This window comes from Equus caballus, chromosome X, assembly GCF_041296265.1.
Source record: "Equus caballus isolate H_3958 breed thoroughbred chromosome X, TB-T2T, whole genome shotgun sequence".
NCBI classification, from domain to species: domain Eukaryota; kingdom Metazoa; phylum Chordata; class Mammalia; order Perissodactyla; family Equidae; genus Equus; species Equus caballus.
In genome coordinates this window covers 39,676,658-39,698,212 of record NC_091715.1, presented here as the reverse complement: position 1 = coordinate 39,698,212, position 21,555 = coordinate 39,676,658, and the positions used below count along the sequence as shown (strand labels likewise).

At 46.5% G+C, this 21,555-nt stretch overlaps 1 long non-coding RNA gene across 2 annotated transcripts in view; it reads right to left on the bottom strand.

Moving 5' to 3' along the window:
* Positions 1–20,326, bottom strand: part of LOC102150608 (uncharacterized) — a 30,916-nt gene extending 10,590 nt beyond the window's left edge. The window contains exons 1-4 of one of the 2 annotated variants that reach the window (XR_002805524.2): positions 19,859–20,326; positions 19,599–19,751; positions 18,458–18,531; positions 16,897–17,055 (exon numbers count right to left, since the gene is read on the bottom strand). This is a non-coding gene — a long non-coding RNA (uncharacterized lncRNA). The remainder of the gene's footprint in view (positions 1–16,896; positions 17,056–18,457; positions 18,532–19,598; positions 19,752–19,858) is intronic. The other variant, XR_291116.4, reaches the window with a different exon arrangement.
* Between the last annotated feature and the right edge of the window lie 1,229 nt (positions 20,327–21,555).

Here is a 21,555-nt window from a genome sequence, read left to right as displayed (position 1 = left end):
GGAAACACAGAGAATACAGGCAGCAGAGGGAACCTCGTGGGCCTGTAAGGGAATCAAATGCTTTCCCCTGTCATAAGCTTCCCCTTGTCCAACATGGGACAAGATTTCATGTACTTGGGTTTAGCTAAAAATTCGAGCAGATTTTTTCTCAGCAGCAGAGCCTCTAAGGACTTGCCCCCACAAATCATGCTAGCCACCACTCTCATCACTGCAAATGAGCTTTTCAAATAGTCCCTCTCGTACTAACCACTCTAGGATCACTAGGGGGCAGCAGAAACAGTATACATTTGGGACACCACATAACAGTGAAAAGAAACACAGATAGCTATGTCCACACAAACTAAACAAACGTCCCAAGGACTGGAACTCTTGGCTGAATCTTACCATAGTTTAGGGGCCCTGGTGTTAGAGAACTGCATAGCCCTGAATTACCTGTTGGTTGCTTAGCGGGGCTTGGGAGGGGGGTGGGTGGTATCCGCATACCTGCCAACACGTCTTTCTGCACGTGGATAGATAACACACCAAGATTTACTAATAGTCAGGGATATGCACCATAGAGGCCATGATATCACTCTACTGACTAAACAGATTTAACAAATCAAAATCTTCTCCTTTTCTGGTTGATTCTCCTGGCTTTCTCCACTAAATTGGCAGACAGGCTGTGAAGGGGCTTTGCAATTTTAGGTTGTGCCTTTATAAAATTCTGGGTCTTGAGGATGCTTTATACTGGCCCCAAACTCAAGTGTTAAGAAATAACACACAACTTAGGTCATAAACAACATGGTGCAAGACGAACTGTTATATAGACGAGTCAAAGATGGCCCCTGTATACTGGTCCTGTGTCATTTACTTCTTTACAGCAGGTCGGTACCATGAGCTCAAAAGTTGCTGGTGCCAAACTGAATTTTTTTTTTTAAAGATTGGCACCTAGGCTAACAACTGATGCCAATCTTTTTTTTTTTTCTGCTTTATTTCCCAACCCCCCCGATACAAAGTTGTATATCTTAGTTGCAGGTCCTTCTAGTTGTGGGATGTGGGACGCCGCCTCAACATGGCCTGACAAGTGGTGCCATGTCCACGCCCAGGTATGGTATATAAATTATAACATTCAATAAAGCTTCAAAAAAGTTTTTGATTTTCAAAACTGCACTGTGCTCACCATACAAGTGAATGTCTTCATTCCAAAGAGATTCACACTGAAGTTTTTAAGGGTAAAGGGTCGCAATGTCTGCAATTTAATCTCAAATGGTTAAAAAAATCAATCTGGAGACTGAGAGAGAAAAATAAAGCAAATAGGGCAAAAAATCAAAAATTGGTGAATGTGCATAAAGGTTATATGGGATTCTTTCTGCACTATTCTTGCCATTTTTCTATAAGTTTGAAATAATATTTTAGGAAGTTAAAGAAATTAATTAAAAATCGTGTATTTTGCATGGAAGCTCTTTGTAACCCACAATTTCTCCATCTGTGAAATCAGGAATTCAGGACGTCAGTCTGTGCTCACAATCTCTGCCTCACCCTGTGCTACTGACTGGGACCTGAAGAGAGAGAGCAGGCAAAGATGGATTTTAGAAAGCCACTTGAATAAAACATTCTAGAAAAGCTCCTGCACACACCCAGATGGGGAATCGAACCTGTGCAGCGTAGGTGAAAAACAGGAATGCCATCTGCTAGACCAGGGCCACCAAACTGGTCTCTGAGCCAAATGCAGCCTGCCTCCTGTTTATGTACGGCCTGGGAGCGACAGATGCTCTTCCATTTTAAAGTGATTGAAAAAATATCAAAAAAAATATTTTATGACATGTGAAAATTATGTGAAATTCAAATTTTAGTGTCCATAAAGTTTTATTAAAACACAGCCATGCCCATTTGTTTACAAACTGTCAATGGCTGCTCTCCCACTACTACGGCAGAGCTGAGTAGTTGTAGGAGTCCATATGTGGCCCACAAAGCCTAAAATATTGACTAGTTAGCCCTTCACAGGAAAAGCATGCAGACTCCTACCCTAGACCACATGAAACGCATAGTTTCTTTAGATCAGTAGTTCTCAGTTGGGGACAATTGTGTTCCCCAGGGGCCCTTTGGCAATGCCTGGGGACATTTTTGGTTGTCACAACTGCAAGGGATGCTACTCCATCTAGAGGGAGGCCAGGGGTGGTAACAAACCTATAATGCACAGGTCAGCCCCCACAACAAAGGATGATCCAGCCCCAGACGTCAATAGTGCTGAGGTTGGAAAGCCTGGTCCAAAGGACAGAGACACAATGACATGTTTAAGGCCAGATACCATGGCCCTGCCCTGAATAAACTAAACACTTCACTCCTGCCCTTGACTCCACCTCTGTGTCCAGCCTCCACATCCCCGCCCTACATGCCACTACAGCCTGCCTCCCTGCAAGGCATGTTCCTGGCGGGCCCCACACGCAGCCCTTGCGTTCCCCATCAGCCTCCTCACCCCCATCCTGCTGCTTTGCTCTGCAGTCCCCTGTGATCTCATCTAATTCCATCCAGCACTGCCTCCCATCTCTCCGTTGCTCAGACTGGTTCTGCTCAGGCCCATCCAGCCCTCCCCTGGCTGTCTGGCCGGCTAGCTCTCCTGACTCGCCACGATTGGCTGGGCCCAGGCCAGGAGGGTTTCCACGGCCAGGCCATTCCCAGGGCTGGGAGACGCAGAAGCTGTATGTCACACCATCCTGAGTGACCCACTCCCAACTTCTGTCCTGGGGGACACTGCGCTTGGGGCAGAGCTGTCTGAGTCGGGGGTAGGGTATTCAGGGATCTGGCCACTTCTGTCACCACCTTCCATCCAGAACACTGGGGCTGAAAGTTCGACGGGTGGGGTTGGGTCACCGGGAGTGAGGGTGCTGCACAGTGGCCTAGCTCTGAGGAGGTCTAGCTTTGGGGCTTGAGTCTCCCAGATGAATCCCATCCCAGGTGCTTGTGATATGTGAAAGCTTGAACACCTTTCCCTAGGCCTCTCCATGACTCAATTTCCTAATTTGTGAGAAGGGAAGGGTGAGCATACCCACTACGTGGGGTGGTTGCAAGGATTATAAATACCAAGGATTATTATTTCTGTAATACGGTAATAAGCAGGGTGTTCAGAACTAGGCTGTGAGCATCCTGAGGGGCTAGGGGGTTTCTAGTGAGAGAATCGGGCATTCTGACCGGGGAGATGGGGGTAGGCATTTGGTAACAGAAATACTACTACCAACAACAGCTAACGCTCATAAAGCCTTTACTGTGTTCCAAGCACTGTGCTAGAGGCTTGCTACCAATAAGCTCATGTAATCCTCCCAAAAGCCCTGTGAGGTAAATATCCCCATTTTACAGGTCAAATGTTTTAGTCACTGGAGAGATCTCCCAGCTTTGAGACCTGGAAAGGAAAAGGTCTGGATGGGACACAGCAACCTGGAATCCTCCAGTGCACGGGGAGGCCTCCTCACCCAGAGACCAGGCGGCTACAGACGTCCAGCATCAGACGCCTGAGCAGGGTCCAACTTCCGCCAGCCGGGGTGACGTCCACCGCCACATCCCAGATGGCACGGCCCATAGCCGCAGATTCCTGTTCACTCTGAAGTGACCACTACTCGGTGATGTGGAAAACACAGGTGGGGACTCCTCGATCCTTTCCTAGTCACACTGCTCTGAGTTACACAGGATTCCGACCTATGTCTCCCATGTAGGCCTGTGTTACACCTCGGGGAGAAACAGAAATCACATGAGAGGGCGTGACGCCGCCTGAGACGAAGCACCGAGAAGGACGCAGCCTCCCTTCTGTAGAATTCCTGCCAGAGGTGCAAAACTGAATCCAATCACAAGAAAACATCAGGCAGACCCAAATTAAGGGATATTCTAAAAGGCTTGTAACCTTCAAAAGTGTCAAGGTCATGAAAATCAGGTGTATTCGTTTGCTCATGCTACTGTAACAAAGTGCCACAGGCTGGGTGGCTTAAATGACAGAAATTGATTTTCTCACAGCTCTGGAGGCTGGAAGTCCAAGATTAAGGTGTCGGCAGGTCTGGTTTCATTCTGAGGCCTCTCTCCTGGGCTTGTAGACATCTGCCCTCTCCCTGTGTATTCACGTGGTCTTTCCTGTGTGTATGCGCATGTCTGTGTTCAAATTTCCTCTTCTTATAAGGACATCAGTCATACTAGCCACCCACGTGACCCCATTTAATCTTAATTACCTCTTTAAAGACACTATTTCCAAATACAGTCACATTCTGAGGGACTGGGGGGTTAGAACTTCAACACATGAATTTTGAGGGACAATTCATCAGCCCATAACATCAAGGAAAGATTCAAGGAACTTTCCAGATTAAAGGAAATCAAAGAGACATGACAACTAATGCAATGTGTGGTCCTAGATTGGATCCTGGACCAGAATGGGTAAAAACAAATGAGACCTAAGGGTGAGATGATACTGTTGCATGGATGTTAAATTCCCATTTTAATACCTGCTGCACTGTAGTGGCGATTGTTCTGGACTGAATGTTTGTGTCCCTCCCCAAATTCATATGTTGAAGCCCTAGCCCCCAGTGCAGCCGTATTTGAAGATGGGGTCTCTGAGGAAGTAATGAAGGTTAAATGAGCTCATAAAGGTGGGGCCCTGATCAGGACAGAATTAGTGCCCTTATAGGACACCAGAGAGCTCTTGCACTTTCACTGTTGCTGTCTCTCTCTTCATTCTCTCTCTCTGTGTGCCTGCCCCGAGGAAAGGTCATGTGAGGACACAGCGAAAAGGTGTCCATCTATAAGACGGGAAGAGAGCCCTCATCAGAAACTGAATCAGCTGGAACCTTGATCTTGCACTTCTAGCCTCTAGAACTGAGAAAATAAATTTCTGCTGCTTAAGCCCCGAGTCTACGGTTTTCTGTCATGGCAGCCCAAGCAGACTAGGACAGCAGTTATGCAGGAGAAGGTACTCGTCCTTAGGAAACACACACTGAAGCATTCAGGGGCAAGGACGCATCATGTCTGCAACTTACTCTTAAATGGTTCAGAAAAGAGAAAGACTATGTATAATCGTATATAAATGTGTATAGAGAGAGAGGGAGGGAAAGAGGGAGAATCATAAAGCAAATGTGGCAAAATACTAACAATTGTTGAATCTGGTTGAAGAGCATATAGGACCTCTCTGTATTATTCATGGAAATTATCTCTAAGATCGAAATTATTTCTAAATAAAAGATTTAAAAAATTACCTGGTCCTGTTTGTTCCTCTGGGGCATCGAATCATTAGGAATTAGAGCAGTATTTCAGACCAATAATATTTATGGAATCTTTCCAATCTGCTTAGGCTTGCTTTAGCAAAGACTATCTCCTTACCTGGGCACAATATTGGTCTCTTGTTCCCACATTTTGAGGTACCCTATCTTACTTCACTCTCTCTGGAGTCCGGGGTCTACAGGACAAGCAACTTATCATCATTCGAAAGGTGAGGTTGTCGCAGGTGAGAGTGGGTGGCCTGGGTCATCCTTACCAACTACCCAGCCTGCTGGGAGGGCCACTGCACCAAAATTCATCCAGGGCACTAGAAAGCATGTCCCTGTTCCCCAAAGGCATAGAGGGCTGAGACATCTCTCTTTTCTTTGTGTGACACAGAGCACAAGTCCCTAGCCATGCTTACCAGAGCATGACAATGACCTAGGACACTTCCTCTACGACCTCCTCCCACCATCACGCCAAACAAAAAGGCCCATGCCCTGACCCCACACGGCACCCAGCACACTGTCTCCTTTCTGTGGGGAGGCGGAGCCCAAAGTCTCCAACGCTCTGGCCCCCTGGCATAGCCAGCTGGGGGGATGGGACATGCTCAGGACTCCTCTGGGAGAGCCCAGCGGGCCCCCAGCAGCAGGCTTGCTCCTGGCCTGCATGTCACTGTCAAGCCTCTCTTCGCTGCTGAGGGTGGAGGAGTGCTCTCTTCTGCTCCCTTAACTTGGAGGGCCTCTTGGAACCCATTCCCTGAGCGCTCACCAGCCATGCTGCTCTCCCCGCACAGTCCAGGAAACCTCCTCTGTCCAAACCCTCTTAGAAGAGTGACCCCCAGCCAGCCCCGCCTCAGCCCTTCTGCACACCCCACCGCCACTGCTAGCCATCTGCAGTGTAATTCACTTCTCCAGATTGTGGCCAAGACTCCCACTCCCTGGGCCCTCCCTGCACCCCTCTTCTCAGCTGCAGCGAGTCCCCCACTTCCTCAGGACCCCACCCTGAGAAGCCGTTGTGCATTGGGTCTTGGAGCCATTCATTAGTCAGCAAAGTGCTGGATCCTGTGCTGGAGACTAGGGGTCTGCCTCTGCCCCTGGCGAGCTGAGAGGCTGCACTGTAGAGGACCTTGTGTGACACAGTTCTTTGGTGTACCAGGAGCCGGTTCCAGTCACTGCCCTGCCAGTGGGACCTCTGCTCTTTCCCCTGGCTGCCTGGGACCCAGATGGGCCATGGCCTAGTCTCCCCATGCAGCAGCTGAGGGCGATGCCCCCAGGGGTGGCAGTGCTGCCCTGTTGCCTGCCCCAGACTCTTGGGAGGGAAAAGGAACCTCTATCTCAGTTGGACCAAAGCCCGGAGTGGGGTGGGGGTCTCTGTTATAGCCACTCCGCCTCCACTCTAACCCCTCCCCTGTTCCAGTGCTAGCAGCCTCGGGCCACATGGCCCTCCGACCAGAGCAGACTTTCGTCTTCTTGGTGCCTCATTGCACTGAACCCACCTGTTTATGGGCGTGTCCTTCAGATTAGACTTTTAAGCTCCTTCTCCATTTTATACTAGTTTCTATCTCCGTATTTAGCATAATCCTGGCACACAGATTTGGGTTTCTGAATGTGTGGAAGATGAAGGAAATTTCCTACCTGGGCCTCAAATGTTTCCAGTCACTCCACCTATTTCTGTGGCTGCTTTCCAGACCTCATTTTATGACTTCTGTGATTCCTAACGAGTTGGGACAGCTACAAGCACATTCTCCCTTCAATGACTCTCCGGTATATTCCAGGTAAGATTCCCACTCCTGCGAAGGGGCTCCACCTTGGGTTTTCTGTCTTAAGTCTCACAAATCATCTTAGATGGGGCTCCCTTCTGCAAGCACATCGCACACTTTTATATCTCCTCGCCCTGGTCCATGTCAAGCCTTCTTTCTGGAATTTCCTCGTCTCCGAGGTCAGTCTACTTAATCTTTCCATTCTTTAAGAACCAGCTCAAAATAACATGACCTGAACTCCCCAACACTAGGCTCACCTCTATCTATGTCATACGCCGACCATATTCTGCTTTAAATCATTGGTATTTTTCACTTTGCCTCCTCTGTGGGACCTGAGGATTGAGACCACGTTGGATGCATCTTTCTCAGAGCACTGACCAATGGCTTCCCTATTATTCTCAAACAACTTGGAACAAGAACTGCCATGTCTAACAATCAATCACCAGGTGCAGACGTAGTGCCCCAGAAGTCACATACCTCCTGTCATTTAATCCTCACAGCTCCTCTGTGAGGTTGGCAGCAGGCCTGACTTACAGATGAAATCAGGGAGGGCCACGGGGTCTGGGAAAGAGCTCTGCAGCTGGATGGTGAGGGATCCGGGATCCGCCCCCAGGCAACCTGCCTCCTTGACTTTAACCACTATCCTACACCCAACGGACCAAGAACCTCTGCTGCAGCAACCGTGCCCAGCACAGAAAGGACCTAACTGTGGGCAGAGGCTCTTCTGGGTCCCTCTGGCCATGTTAACCACACTGGCACCGAGAATGGCGGGCTCTTCTAGGTGGAAGCTTCCATGACCCTCGCTTGGTAGAGGAGCCTCATACAGGCTCCAGGTGAGAAGCAGACTGGCGTGTGTGAAGAAGAGCAGAACACGGCAGAGATGCTGGGGCCATGGCCTCTCCCACGTCAGGACACCAGGGGCACGTGAGGGAGAGCAGGCAATGCAAGAATCTGACCCAGTCAAAGGGACCGCGGAGCTCAGCGTTCTGGACATAGGTCTGCGTGCAGCAGGAGACAAAACAGGCACTGGACGGATGAAGGATCGTAGTTGTGTGCTTGGAACAGTTCTGATGTGTAGTTAAAAAAAACCTTGCTCTTTTTCTCTTTCATATTTCTTTGTATGAGTAGGGTAGACACTATTGGGACCCCTTTATAGGCCAGTGCACCGGCCCCACCTACTGATACTGTTAGCTGTTAAAGGCTCATACTGTCCATCCTCCAGAGAATTGACTTGGTCAACAGGAGTCACCTGGCTCAAAGTGCCCTCCCCTCACATACCCCCATCCCGAGTTGGGGGGATCCATGGCCAATTACTGACTAACAGTGGGTACCTAAGGCCCGGCCTCCCTGCCCTATGTCAGATCAACTCTGTGGCATCCTCCATGCTCCAAAGCTCCCTGGGGGATCAGGCTGAGGCCACACTTCTACTGAAACCACACACTTGCTAGGCTTCTTCCTTGGCCCTATCATGCTTGCCTGACTCCTCTACATATTTCTCTTAAGAGCTCTCCCTCATCAAACCACCTGAACAGGAATTCCCATCTCAGGCCCTGCTTCTGGTAAACCAGCACCTATGGTGTGCCTTTCATCTCTTCAAGGGTCCCTGTGTGTGTGTGTCTGTGTATGTACAAGTGTATGTATACACATGTGTGAAAAAAAGAACACACACATTTATAGGTTTCTAGAAAGCCTGACTTCATCTCTCTACTTCTCTGCCACCTAGTCCCTCTGCTCCACCCACGCTACCCTGGAATCATCAGATAAACTCCCTACCTCAGGGCCTTTGCACTTGCTGTTCCTCCAGCTTGAAATGCTTTTCCTCCAGGTTTCTGCATGGCTCATTCCCTCACCTACCTCAAGTGTTTGCTCAAATATCTCTTTCTGGTGAGCCCTTCCTCCACCACTTGCAATGGCACCCCCCCACACAATGGTCTCTCCCCCCTCCCTGCTATGTATTTCTCCATAGTCATAACTACCTTCTAATATACTATATATTTGTTTATTGTATGACTCTTTCCACTCCCTCCCACTCCCAGTAGAACACAAAGCCTGTGAGAGTAGGGGTTTTTGTTTGCTTTGTTCATGGCTGTACCTCTGGCTCCTAGAATAGTCTCTGCCATATAACAAATACTCAAGAAATAATTTTTGACTACATCAAGTTTCACAAACCAAGGCCATCTCTCTTTTGCATATCCAGTACTGATGGCATGCCCTTGGTTTCCGTCTCTCTTAAGCCCATATTATACTAGAAACATTAAGTGGAGTATAAACATTGTAAATAAAATGAGTAACTTCTCCATACATTAGACCAAGTACCCACTGCCCTCTAGAGCAAACAGAACAAAATTGAGATAACCATTTGTGAAGAGTAGTTGATTTCTTTTTCTAATCTATCCATGAAGGAAGTTTCCTCCTCTAATAAATCACAACCCAGACCTTCAGGGTTAACTCAGGAGGGAGAATTCCCTGGTGAGGAGGCGCAGCTGAACAGGTGGCCCTGACTCAGCCTCCTGAAATGTACCTTCTCTCCTTGGGGTTCTCGCGCTTTAATCATCTCTGCCACAATCATGAGGTGAAACAAACAAAAAAGAATTTTAGAATAAACGAGGAGAGAATCCAGTTAACTTTGAAATTGCCCCCATTCCCCAAATCTCCTGGAGGTCAGTGTGTCTCCCAGGTATGCACAGCTCACAAGCAAACAGAATTTGGAGAGCGGCCACCGCCTGCCCACTGAGACCCCCTAACTCTGGCTGACAGGGCAGCATGGACTGGGCTGTGGGACATCGAGTTCTGCTGCAATAGGCACATTGATAATGCGTAAGTGTGTTCTATGAGGCTCCTGAGACGCAGAGGCAGGAGCGAAGTGGCAAGATCGCCACTCTTTTCTCCAGGCACCTTGGTGTTGGTCCGCCTGTCCCTGCATCCCCGTCTCCTCTCTGCAGACAACTCTGAATCAAGCCCTCCAGCTCGAAGCACTCAAGGGAACATGAAATGCAACATAACTGAAGCTTGAGCTCATCATTTTTGGTGCCATTATTTACTCAGGCCCCTAAGCTCAACCTCAAACTGCCCCCTCCCCTTTCCCACCCTACCCTGCCCCAGCAGCCAATCAGTGGCCAGGGCCCATTCGCTCTGCCCTGCACCCCTGCCCTCCGCTCCAACCTCACACCTACGACTTCTGCCTCCATCACCCTGAGTGTCCTCTGCCCAATGCTGCTCCAGGCTCCTGGCCCTCCCACCTCCCATGAACAACTCCAGGCCTCTAAGGGGGAGATTTGGTCCCATCCTTCAACTGGTCAGAAACCTTTCATAGCTCATAAGGCCTGCTGCAAACAACCCAATCCAAACTCAGCCTAGTAATCAAAAGATGGTCTGATTTATCCTCATCTTCCTGGAACTCCCTCAGAGCACCTCACGTGTAGCTAGTGCTCTGCTGACCTTCACGACAGTGGTCTGGATTAACAATCACCTGCAATAGTAATCAGACGGGGAGGGAACCAATGTTTGCCGAGCACCCACTCTGTTCCAGGCTATAAACTAGGTCTACAAGTTCTATTTCCTTTCAACATCCATTTCAGCATGTTTGTGTCTGTAGACGGAAAAGGAGAACATGGAGAAAACTTATAGGAAAAGTTCCTACAACACAAGGCCATCGAGTAATATTTCTGTGGATCTACACGATCACAATAAGTACTATTCAAAACAAAGACCATCAGATGGTGACAGATTCCAAACTGACTTTATTTTGAAGAACGATGAACTTATCTCCACAGTCATCTACAATTCTCATTTTCCATGGCATGACTGCATATGCCAGGCAGTCCCAATGTGAGGTGCATTTTACAATTCTCTATGCCACAACAACATCCAATAATTCTATTAACCAGAATATTCCATTGACCAGAAAATCCCACTCCTTGATGCTTTTGAGTAAAGCCACACACTGTGTACTGTCACTGTGACAGTGGGGCACTCAACTAAATATGGTCACTTAAAGAGGAATGCACCATGGAAAACACACCCACCAGGTTAAGCACCACAGATTTATAGTTGGGACCCCTGGAGGACTTCATCCTGGGACCGGAGCCAGTCCAGAGGCTGACCAAGCCTCATCAACACAGGAATCCAGCCTGGAACAGATCAACCCCTGACTGGTTGAGGTAATCTGGCCCTATTTTAGTTGTCTTCCAGAAGATAGAGTAAATCCTTCATGAAGAGCAATATCAATTTCCAAAGCCTCTAAAATTTCTCATATATAATTTCCAGTATTAAATTAAAAATTACCATGCATATCAAGAACTTGGACCAAGAGAAAAAGGCAGAAGAGATACCAGCCCTCAACTGACCATGATTTTGGACTTATCAGACACCAACTTTAAAATACCAGGAAATTAATATATCCAAGTTAAAATATGATAAAATGGAGAATGTCACCAGGCAATTGGAATCTTTAAAAAGAACCACATGGAAAGTCTGTAGTTAAAAAATTCAGTAAGTGGAAGAAATCAATAGATAATTGTAGTAGCAGACTGGAAACAGGTGATGCATAGATTAGTGAGCCAGAAGATAAGACAATAGAAAATCTCATGACTGAATTAAAGAGAGCAAAAAGAATGAAAAACAAAGAAAAGAAACAGACCCAAGGCACATGGTGAAAAGGCCTCAGAGATGGCTAACTGGAGTCACAGAAAGGGAGGAGTTTGCTGTCAGTGTTGGCAAGGATGTGGAACAGCTGGAACTCTCCTTCCCTGCTAGAGGGGATGTAAAATGGTAGAGCCAGTTTGGAAAACAGTTGCTTCTAAAGATAACAATACACCCACAATATGATCCCATCATTCGACTTCTATGTATACACCAAACAGAAATGTGTACATATGTGCACTAAATAGCATGTACTAGAATGTTCAGAGCAGCTTTGTGGATAATAGCCAAAAACTGTAAAACAAAAAAACAAAACTGATAAAAAAAAATCACTAAACCAGTCTTATAAGAAATGTTAAAGGGACTTCTTTAAGCTGAAAAGAAAGGGTGTAGTTAGTAACAAGAAAACATATGAAAGTATAAATCTCACTGGTAAATATATAGAAAAGGTAAAGGATTAATCACTTATAAAGCTAGTATGAAGGTTAAAAGACAAAAGTAGTAAAAATAACTATAACTATAAAGGATACACAGGATAAAAAGATGTGAAAATGTGACAGCATAAAGTATGGGGGAGAGTAAAAATGTAGAGCTTTACAATGGGATCAAACTTAAGTAGTTATCAACTTAAAATAGACTTAACAACTTAAAATAAGTTGTTATATGTAAGCCTCATGGTAACCACAAAGCAAAAACCTATAGTAGATACAATAAAAGATAAAGAGAAAAGAATCTAAGCATACCACTAAAAAAGTCATCAAACTACAAAGGAAGAGAGCAAGAGAAGAAGAAAGGAACACAGGAACTACAAAACAGACATAAAACATTAACAATATGGCAATGAGTACATTTCTATCAATGATTCCTTTAAATGTAAATGGACTAAATTCCCCAATAAAAAAAACAGACTGTAGGATGGCAACTAGACTTTTGGTGGTGAACATGATGCAGTCTATACAGAAGTCAAAATCTAATAATGTATAACTGAAATTTATATAATGTTATAAATCAATGTGACCTCAATTAAAAAAAAAAAAACAGTGGTTGAATGGATTAAAAAAAGACCTATGTATAGGCTGCCCACAAAAGACTTACTTTAGATGTAAGGACACACACAGACTCAAAGTGAAGGGATGGAAAAAGATATTCCATGAAAATGAAAACCAAAAGAAAGCAGGGGTAGCTATACTTATATGAGAAAAAATAGACTTTAAAACAAAGACTGTAGTAAGAGACAAAGAAGGGCATAATGATAAAGGGGTCAATCTAATGAGAGGCTATAACATTTGCAAATATTTATTCACCCAACATAGAAGCACCTAAATATATAAAGCAAATATTAAAAGACCTAAAGGGACAAACAGACCACAAGACAATATAGTAGGGGACTTTAATATCCCACTTTCACCAGTGGATAGATCATCTAGACAGAAAATCAACAAGGAAACATTGGTCTAAAATGACACATTTAAGATGGACTTAACAGATATATACAGAACATGCCATCTAAAGGCAGCAGAATACACATTCTTCTCAAATGCACATGGAACATTCTCCAGGAATGGCCAGATGTTAGGCCACAAAACAAGTCTTAATAAATTTAAGAAGAATGACCACAATGATATAAAACTAGAAATCAATTACAAGAAGAAAACTGGAAAATTCACAAATATGTGGAGATTAAACAACATGATACTGAACAACCAACGGGTCAAAGAAGAAATCAAAGAGAAATAAAAAAATACCTTGAGATAAATGAAAATAAAAATTTAATATACCAAAACTTATGGGATGCAGCAAAAGCAGTTCTAAGAGGGAAGTTCATAGAGATAAAGGCCTACATCAAGAAACGATAAAAATCTCAAACAACCTAACTTTACACCTCAAGAAACTAGAAAAAGAATAAAGCAAGCCCAAAGTTAGTAGAAGAAAGGAAATAACAGAGAGAAGAGCAGAAATAAATGTCTAAAAAGACAACAGAAAAGATCAATGAAACTAAGAGCGGGTTCTTTCAAAAGATAAAATCGACAAACCCTGAGCTAGACTCACCAAGATAGAGAGAGGACTCAAATAAATAAAATCAGAAATGAAAGAGAAGTTACAACTGATACCCCAGAAATACAAAGGATCATAAGAGACTACTGTGAACAATCATATGCCAACAAATTTGACAACCTAAAAGAAATGGATAAATTCCTAGAAACATACAACCTACCAAGACTGAATTGTGAAGAGATGGAAAGTCTTGAACAGACTGATTACTAGTAATGGAATATTATTCAGCCATAAAAAAGAATGAAATCTTGCCATTTGCAACAACACGGATGGACCTTGAGGACATTATGCTAAGTGAAACAGAGAAAGACAAATACCATATGATCTTATACGTGGAATCTTAAAAAAAAAAAACAAGCTCATAGATACAGAGAACAGATTGGTAGTTGCTGGAGGTGCGGGGAGAGGGGTACGAAATGGGTGAAAGGAGTCAAAAGGGACAAACTTCCAGTTATAAAATCAATAAGTCCTGGGGATGTAATGTACAGCATGGTGACTATAGTCAATAATACTTTATTGCATATTTGAAAGTTGCTAAGAGAGTAGATCTTAACAGTTCTTATCACAAGAAAAACAAATTTTTTTGTAACCATGTACGATGATGGATGTTAACTAGAGTTAATGTGGTGATCATTTCACAATGTATGCAAATACAGAATCATTATGTTGTACACCTGAAACCAATATAATGTATGTCAATTATACCTCAATTTAACAAAACGTCAATCAGCAGTAGAATGGCTAAAGGATCTGTGGTAGATCTATAGAATGGAATACCAGAAAGTAATGAACTATAAGCAGACAAAACAATGTGTGTGAATCTCATAAAGATAACAATGGCTAGAAGGCAGTACTAAAAGAGCACAGACCATGTGATCCCATTTAGATAAAGTTCAAGCACAGGCACAACTAATCTAGGTTGAGCGAAGTCAGGATAATGGTTACCTTTTTTTGATGGGGGAGGATACTGGGAGGAGACAGGAGGGGAATTCTGGGATGCTAGTGAGAAAGAGACCGGAAGCTGGCCTAACACAGTGTGAGCCTTGGTGCTCCCCTGTTGAACAGGAAAATTTCACAGAAGAAAAACATTAGACAAAGTCACCATGTGACTGTGATGGATCAAGACAAAATCTGGAATCATATCTGACTACAAAGAAAAGACGAACATTGTCCAAACCACGAAAGTGATCAAACATCCCTCTTTCTCGGATAATATAAATGATTCCTGCCTCTTTACCAATTACAGTTTTAATCTCTTCATTCTTCCCACCACTTAAATAAGATTTCAGATAGCCCTGCTTCCTGACAGCATCCAATCCAGAGCAAAGTCTTGCTTCTTTAATCCTCCCCCAAGTCACCTAACAGAGGTGATCCTTGCTCCCTGTTCTGACTTTGCCCCAGTCTGTGGCCTGTCAGCTTACTCACACCCTCCATTCTAGACTTTTCATCCTATAAGTCTTTTCTAACACCCCCTGAGACAGCACACCACGCACTTATTACTGCAATGAGTAAGAAATTCAACTTGTAGGGGCGAGCCCGGTGGCGCAGCAGTTAAGTGCGCACGTTCCGCTTTGGCGGCCTGGGGTTCACCAGTTTGGATCCCGGGTGCGGACATGGCACCGCTTGGCACGCCATGCTGTGGTAGGCGTCCCACATATAAAGTAGAGGAAGATGGGCATGGATGTTAGCTCAGGGCCAGTCTTCCTCAGCAAGGAGAGGTGGATTGGCAGCAGATGTTGGCTCGGGGCTAATCGTCCACCAAAAAAAAGAAAGAAAGAAAAGAAATTCAACTTGCTCAACCACAGGTGTGTCCCCGGTGGTCTGTGGCTGGAGGGATTTGACACAGGTAATGTTCTGTTCCTTGAAATGAATGGTGGTTAAACAGATGTTTTCCCTTGGTGAAATTCATTGTGCTATGCACTTATGATTTATGCCCTCGTATACATGAGCGCTATACCTACCTGCAGGATCAACAGTACAACAGATGCTCATGGCAAGTTACTCACTGTATTAAATAAAAGCCTCCCAATTTAAAAAAATCATGTGACGAATGCTGTACCACTGAGTATTCATATAACAAAACTTTTTTGAAGTCCTGTTACATCCCTGGGGTTTTCTTGGGTGTTTGGGAACACAGAAATGCAGAATACGCATTTCCTGTCCTAAATGAATTTATAACCAGGGAGCGCGGACACCTGCAAAGCTGTGAAAGAGCTGTTTTGAAAGCTGCATTATGTCCCTCAGGCTGATCTGGAAAAGGCATTTCCAGGCGGACACATCGCGAGGAACAGGGCACAGGAGCCGGATAAACGTGGCAGGTAACCGCGAACATCTGGGAGTGAGAGGCAACTCGGATAGAGGGTGTGAGTGAGCTAACAGGCCACGGATGGGCCACCACAGAACAGGGAGCAAGGACGAGTTTTTCTGCCCCGTGTTTGCCAGCAGGAGAGCTGCTGGCATTTTGGGTGGACAGTTCTGTGCTGGGCAGATCTATCCCACCCCGGAAGGACGTTACATCTCCACGCCTCCACCTGATGAGTGACTTCAGTCCTGCCCAGTCCTGTGACTACGGAAAATGCCTCTTCACACTTGCAAAGCAGACAGGTCCACAGCATGGGGAGCCAAAGCAGGCAGTGCAGGCTCGCTGGGAACCTTTCATTTCTTCATCTCAGTGCTGGCTACAAGGCTGTGCTCACTTTCTAAGCATCCATTGAACTGTACCCTTACAATGTGTATGCCTTCCTGGATAAATGTTATATTTCAATCAAAAAGTTTATAGAAAAAACTTGTGGGATGCAGCTTAAAGGAACATACAGAGGAAAATTTACAATCTTAAATTTATTGGGAATGAATGCTAAAAACTTACTAAGAGTCCTCAGGAAGCTATAGAAAGAACAGCAAAATGATTTCAAATAATATGAAACAGGTGAAGGAATGTAAGAGCTATTTTCTAAAAGTATATTTGACAAATGAAACCAAAACACCACTAAAAGAGAAAAGTCTATAGACCACTCAAGTCTGATTAAGATAAAATTAAGATTAAAATAAACAGAATCAGGAATGTGAAAGAGAACATAATTAAAATATCCAGAGATTTCTAAAGTATGAGAACACAGTGTGAATCTTCCAATTAAATGTGGTAGATTGACCACAGGCATTTAAGTCAGCTTTTTCCTAAGACACAAAAATAACAACTGTAAACAAATGTTCTTTTTAATGTATAAACTCACCAAGGGGACAAAGGGAATGGGAGAGATGTCATGCGAGTGCAACAGATTTCTGGAAAGCAGCCAGAGTGGGCACAGACCCAGCTGAGGAGACCAGTGAAAATCCGGCCCCTCTGCCCAGCAGAATCCCTGAGGTGCGCAGGACATGGAGACACCAGGTTCCTAGGAAGGCAAGGATGGGGCATGGGTTGGCAACGGGGGACTGACTGGACCCCAGATTCCACCCCAAGTGTGCTAGCAAGGGTGGGGGCAAGTCCAAAATCAAGCAAAACAAAGTTACGGTGACAGGACAGTGTTGCCTTTGGGTAGTACTGCCTGGGAGGCAGCACGAGGGTGCTGGAAATGTTCTCTATCCTGAGATGGGTGGGGGTTCCATGAACTGTACGCTTCCAGCTGTGCACTGTACTGCATGTAAGTTATACTTCAATAGAAAACTACAATGGAAACCAATGTGTTGAGCACCTACCATGAGCTGGGTGCCTACTATGTGCTGCACAATTTATCTCCCCGCTTCCTCTATAGGATTTCTATTTCCCTCCTCTCATCCCTTTTCTTGTAAGATTTCCAGGTCCTTCCCTTCCTCGTTCCTCTCCCCCTCTTCTCATAAAGGACTTCTGTATGCCTCCTCCTCACTCCTCTTCCCACCCTCTCCTCACCCAGGACTTCTGTGTTCCCCCCTCACAACATTCCTTCCATTCCCTCCTCATCCAGGACCCTCTCATCCCTCCCTCCCATCCTCCTTCTCCCACCCACTCCTCTCACAGGACTTCCATGTCCTCTCCCTCCCCTCCTTCCACAAGAGGGAGGCAGGCCAGACTCTCCCCTATGAGCACTCCACCACTCCTTTCTCTTGCCGCCCACTTCTTCCCACAGGACTTGTACAATCACTCCCTCCACACCCCTCTGCGGAAATAAAAGAAACCTTAACTAAATTGGAGTCGGGAAGGCCTGTACGGGAGCTCTCGCACCCTAGCACACATGGTCAGTTACACCAACGTGGAGGAGAGGAGGCTTGCATCCTAAACAGTAGAGTCGTAAAGCTACTTTACTGTGGAAGGAAGCCTTCTCTCCCCACCCAGCAACAGGCTAGCCAATGACAAACCGTTGCTGCCCTGAACTGCTACTTTCCCCCAGCGGACCTCCCTTTAGAACAGCCCCTCCCTACTCCCCCTTTTTCTCTATAAAGGCAGCTCCCCTCCTTTCTTTTCCGGATTTGCCTATGGTTTGCTCTAGCATGCACGTCCCAAATTGCAATTCTTTTGGCTATTCCCGAATGAACTCATTTTGAGGGTAAAATAACTGGAGAATTTGCTTTTTAAGTTGACACCTCTTACCTGCAGGAGCAGCCCAGCCTTCTCCGCCAGCAGGGTGCCCAGGCTGGGGCTCACCCTACTGCAGAGGGGACTGCCACATGCAGTGGGCCTTCCTCTGCCAGGTCTCCCCACTTCCAACTCATGTCTTCTCTCTGGTGTAATCCTCTCCCACTGTGTCTCTTCCCTTCAGCACTGAGCAGACTCATCTCCCTCCACTCGCCCCTCACTCGCAGCATCTCATGCACACTCACCTTCTCGCTGTTACACAGCAGGTTGGTGGTCTCAGGCCTTGTCCAGGGGTGCTTTAGGATTTACCTGGGGGGAGCTGGAAGGGACGATAAGGGGTCAAAGTTAAAACTGCTGTTTTTAAGGTTTTTATCGAAAGAAAGAAGAGGTGAAATAATTGGTAAAAATGTTTGTGGTCCAGCACTGCCTTAGGAAATTATAGGGCCAATCTGGGCGTCCCAGGGTAGTCTAGAGGGCCTAGGGGATGGGGTGAAGAGGAGTCTTATTAATATGGTTTCGGTGGTTTTAGCTAAGGTATTAAGGCGAGAAAATTAAACTACTGGTATAAATATGGGGGGAGGGTTGTGGAGCTGATTTGGTGGTCCTCAGGACAAAGCTGGAGGGCCTTAGGGATGCTCAGGCAGTCCCAAAGGATGGGTGCGACAGTCTCATTATTAATATTGCTTTGAAGGTTTGAGCTAAAAATTAAATAAGAAAATGATATATTAGTATCAGCCCTAAAGAGAATGAGCACAGGTCTAAGGATCTCAGGGTCTATCTTCTGGGGGGAAAGGGTGGGCTGAGGGATCAAAGCCCAGGTGTGGAGGGGAGTCTCAAGGCTGGTCAGGAATGTCACAGGGTGAGTCTATGGATTTCAGAAAACAATAATTGGTGTAAATATTGGGAGTTCCCAGTTCTGGATAATGGGGCCTCAGTGTGGACCTGAGGTGCCTCAGGATGAGCTGGTGGTGAAAATACAAATCTGGGGTCAAAGGACTGGTTTAGGCACCTAGAAGACATTATTAATAGTGTTTTGGAGGTTTTAACTAAAGAAATAAGAAAACGAAGTAACTGATATAAATTTGGGGGAAGTCTAGTGCTGCTCTGAGCATTCCCAGGTAATTGAGTGGGGAGAAATCACTATTAATATTGTGATAGAAGGTTTAGGAATAGGAAAAAGACAAGAAAATGGAATAATTGATATAATGTTAGGGGGAGTGTTCAGTACTCCCATTTTCTGGGTCTAGGACAGGTCACAACATGAAATAACCCAAATAAAGGCTGGGGATCCACACACTGCTCTCTGGTGGGTCTGAGTCGGGCCTGGGAGGGGCCTATGTATTGTGGCCTTACTGTATCACGGTAGTACCCCCAGGTCTGGCTAACCTTGTAATTCACGTGGGTCTCGTTCTTGTGCAGTCCCCCGAGCCAGGCCACCCCCTTCACAGCTGCAGCAGGAACTGCCATGTCAAGATGGGTCCATGGCTGCTCCTGCCATCCCAGGAGTACCCGGAGAGTGGACGACTCATAAGCAAGAGGCTGCGACACAGGAGGGGGCAGAGGTCAGTAGAGATGCCCAGCACCTGGAAGTGTTTCACGCACCGCCCTCCTTGGACTGATAAAATGGGAATGACGATAGTGCTCACCTGGTACTTTGTTAGGACAATAAAATGAGCTGAAGAAAGTAAAGCACTTAGCACAGTGCTAGCACATCAGGGCTGAATGTTACTGTTGTTATTATTTCTGTTAGCACCTGCCCATCTCCCCCTAACCAGGATGCCCCTTTCTCACCCTAGAAAACCCATCACTCCTTTTTAGTATGCTCACTGCCTAGTTCGGAACACTCTGCACCAGTCATGAGGTAGCTGCCATCTTCACTTCCATGTCGTAAATGAAGAAACTGAGGCATGGAGAGGAAAAGGACAAGATGCCCAAGTTTACACAAACCACAAAAGTCTGCCCACAGCTTGAGCTCCTAAAGGCTACGTAACGCTGCCGCTAGCCAGCACCTGCGCGCACCACCTGCCCGGAAAGACACGCCCGCAAGGACACCCAAGGTCAGACCGCGCTCCGGACGCGCCCCTCCCGCCTAACGGGACGGGAGAAACCGTACTGGGCGGGGCGTGTGGCGGCGCTCTACAAATGCCCCACCCTCCACGTAGAACGTCCCTGGATGACCCGCCCCCTACATAAATGCCCCGCCCTCCACGTAAAACACGCCTGAATGTCCTGCCCCCACGTGAATACTCCGCCCTCCACGTAGAACGCTTAGAACGCCCCTCCTTCCACGCAGAACGCCCCACACGCCCCGCCCACCACGTAGACAACCCCACACGCCCTGCTCTCTGTGTAGAACTCCTCAAACGCCCCTCCCAACACGTAAACGGCCTCTCACACTCTGCCCACCATGCAGACCGCCCCACACGCCCCGCCCACTGTGTAGAACTCCTCAAATGCCCCTCCCACCACGTAGACAGCCTCACATGCCCCGCCCCCCACGTAGAGAGCCTCGCACGCCCCGCCCATCACGCAGACCACCCCACTGCCCCACCCACTGCACAGAGCGCCCCATACGCCCCGCCCGCGCTGTAGAAGGCTCGGAAGTAAATCACTCTTGGATGTGGGCAAATATACTGTGTTTCGAGTAAGGCCAACCTGAGCAGGGAGCCCAAGTCTAGCCTTCCTAGTCCTGAGAATCGCCTCGCGCCCGAAACTCCCGCCGCCCCGGTATCCCTGAGCACCGCCCTTACACCCCTCCAGGGACTGGGCGAACCTGAGTGGAACCTGGCTGACCGATGGAGAGGTGGGAGGGGCCGTGCTTTACACAGTTAGACGGGATTGTGGAGGACCTTACATTAGCGTGGGAGTAGGAACAGGAGGCAAAGAAATGGACCAGTGGGGACTGTGAGGACTATGTGGAGCCTATGGGTAGCGTGCCTTGAAGAGGGGCGGGGCTCAGTGGATTCTGAATGAGAGTGGAGAGGCAGGACGCACAGGTGGAATCTAAGGCAGGAGTGAAGCATACAGTGTGTGCAGGTTGGGGACGTGGATACAGCCCTATGAATGTAATGGCGAGGGCAGCTCAGCAGTTGGAAATTCCCAGTAATAGATGGGAATAGTAAAGTGAGTCTGGGGTTATCATTGATAAGAAAGCAGTAGTTACTGAAAGAGGGTGTCTTTATGGCATTTTACAGCTGCTGTATGACTTTGGGAGAAACAATATTTCCTGTTAACTTTGAAATTGTCTTTATCTGTGCCTGTCATCCCAGCCCAATTATTAGCAGGGCTACATTTTTCTTTCTCACTCTGAGCTGATTTTCACTCTTTCTATCCCAAAGAAGTT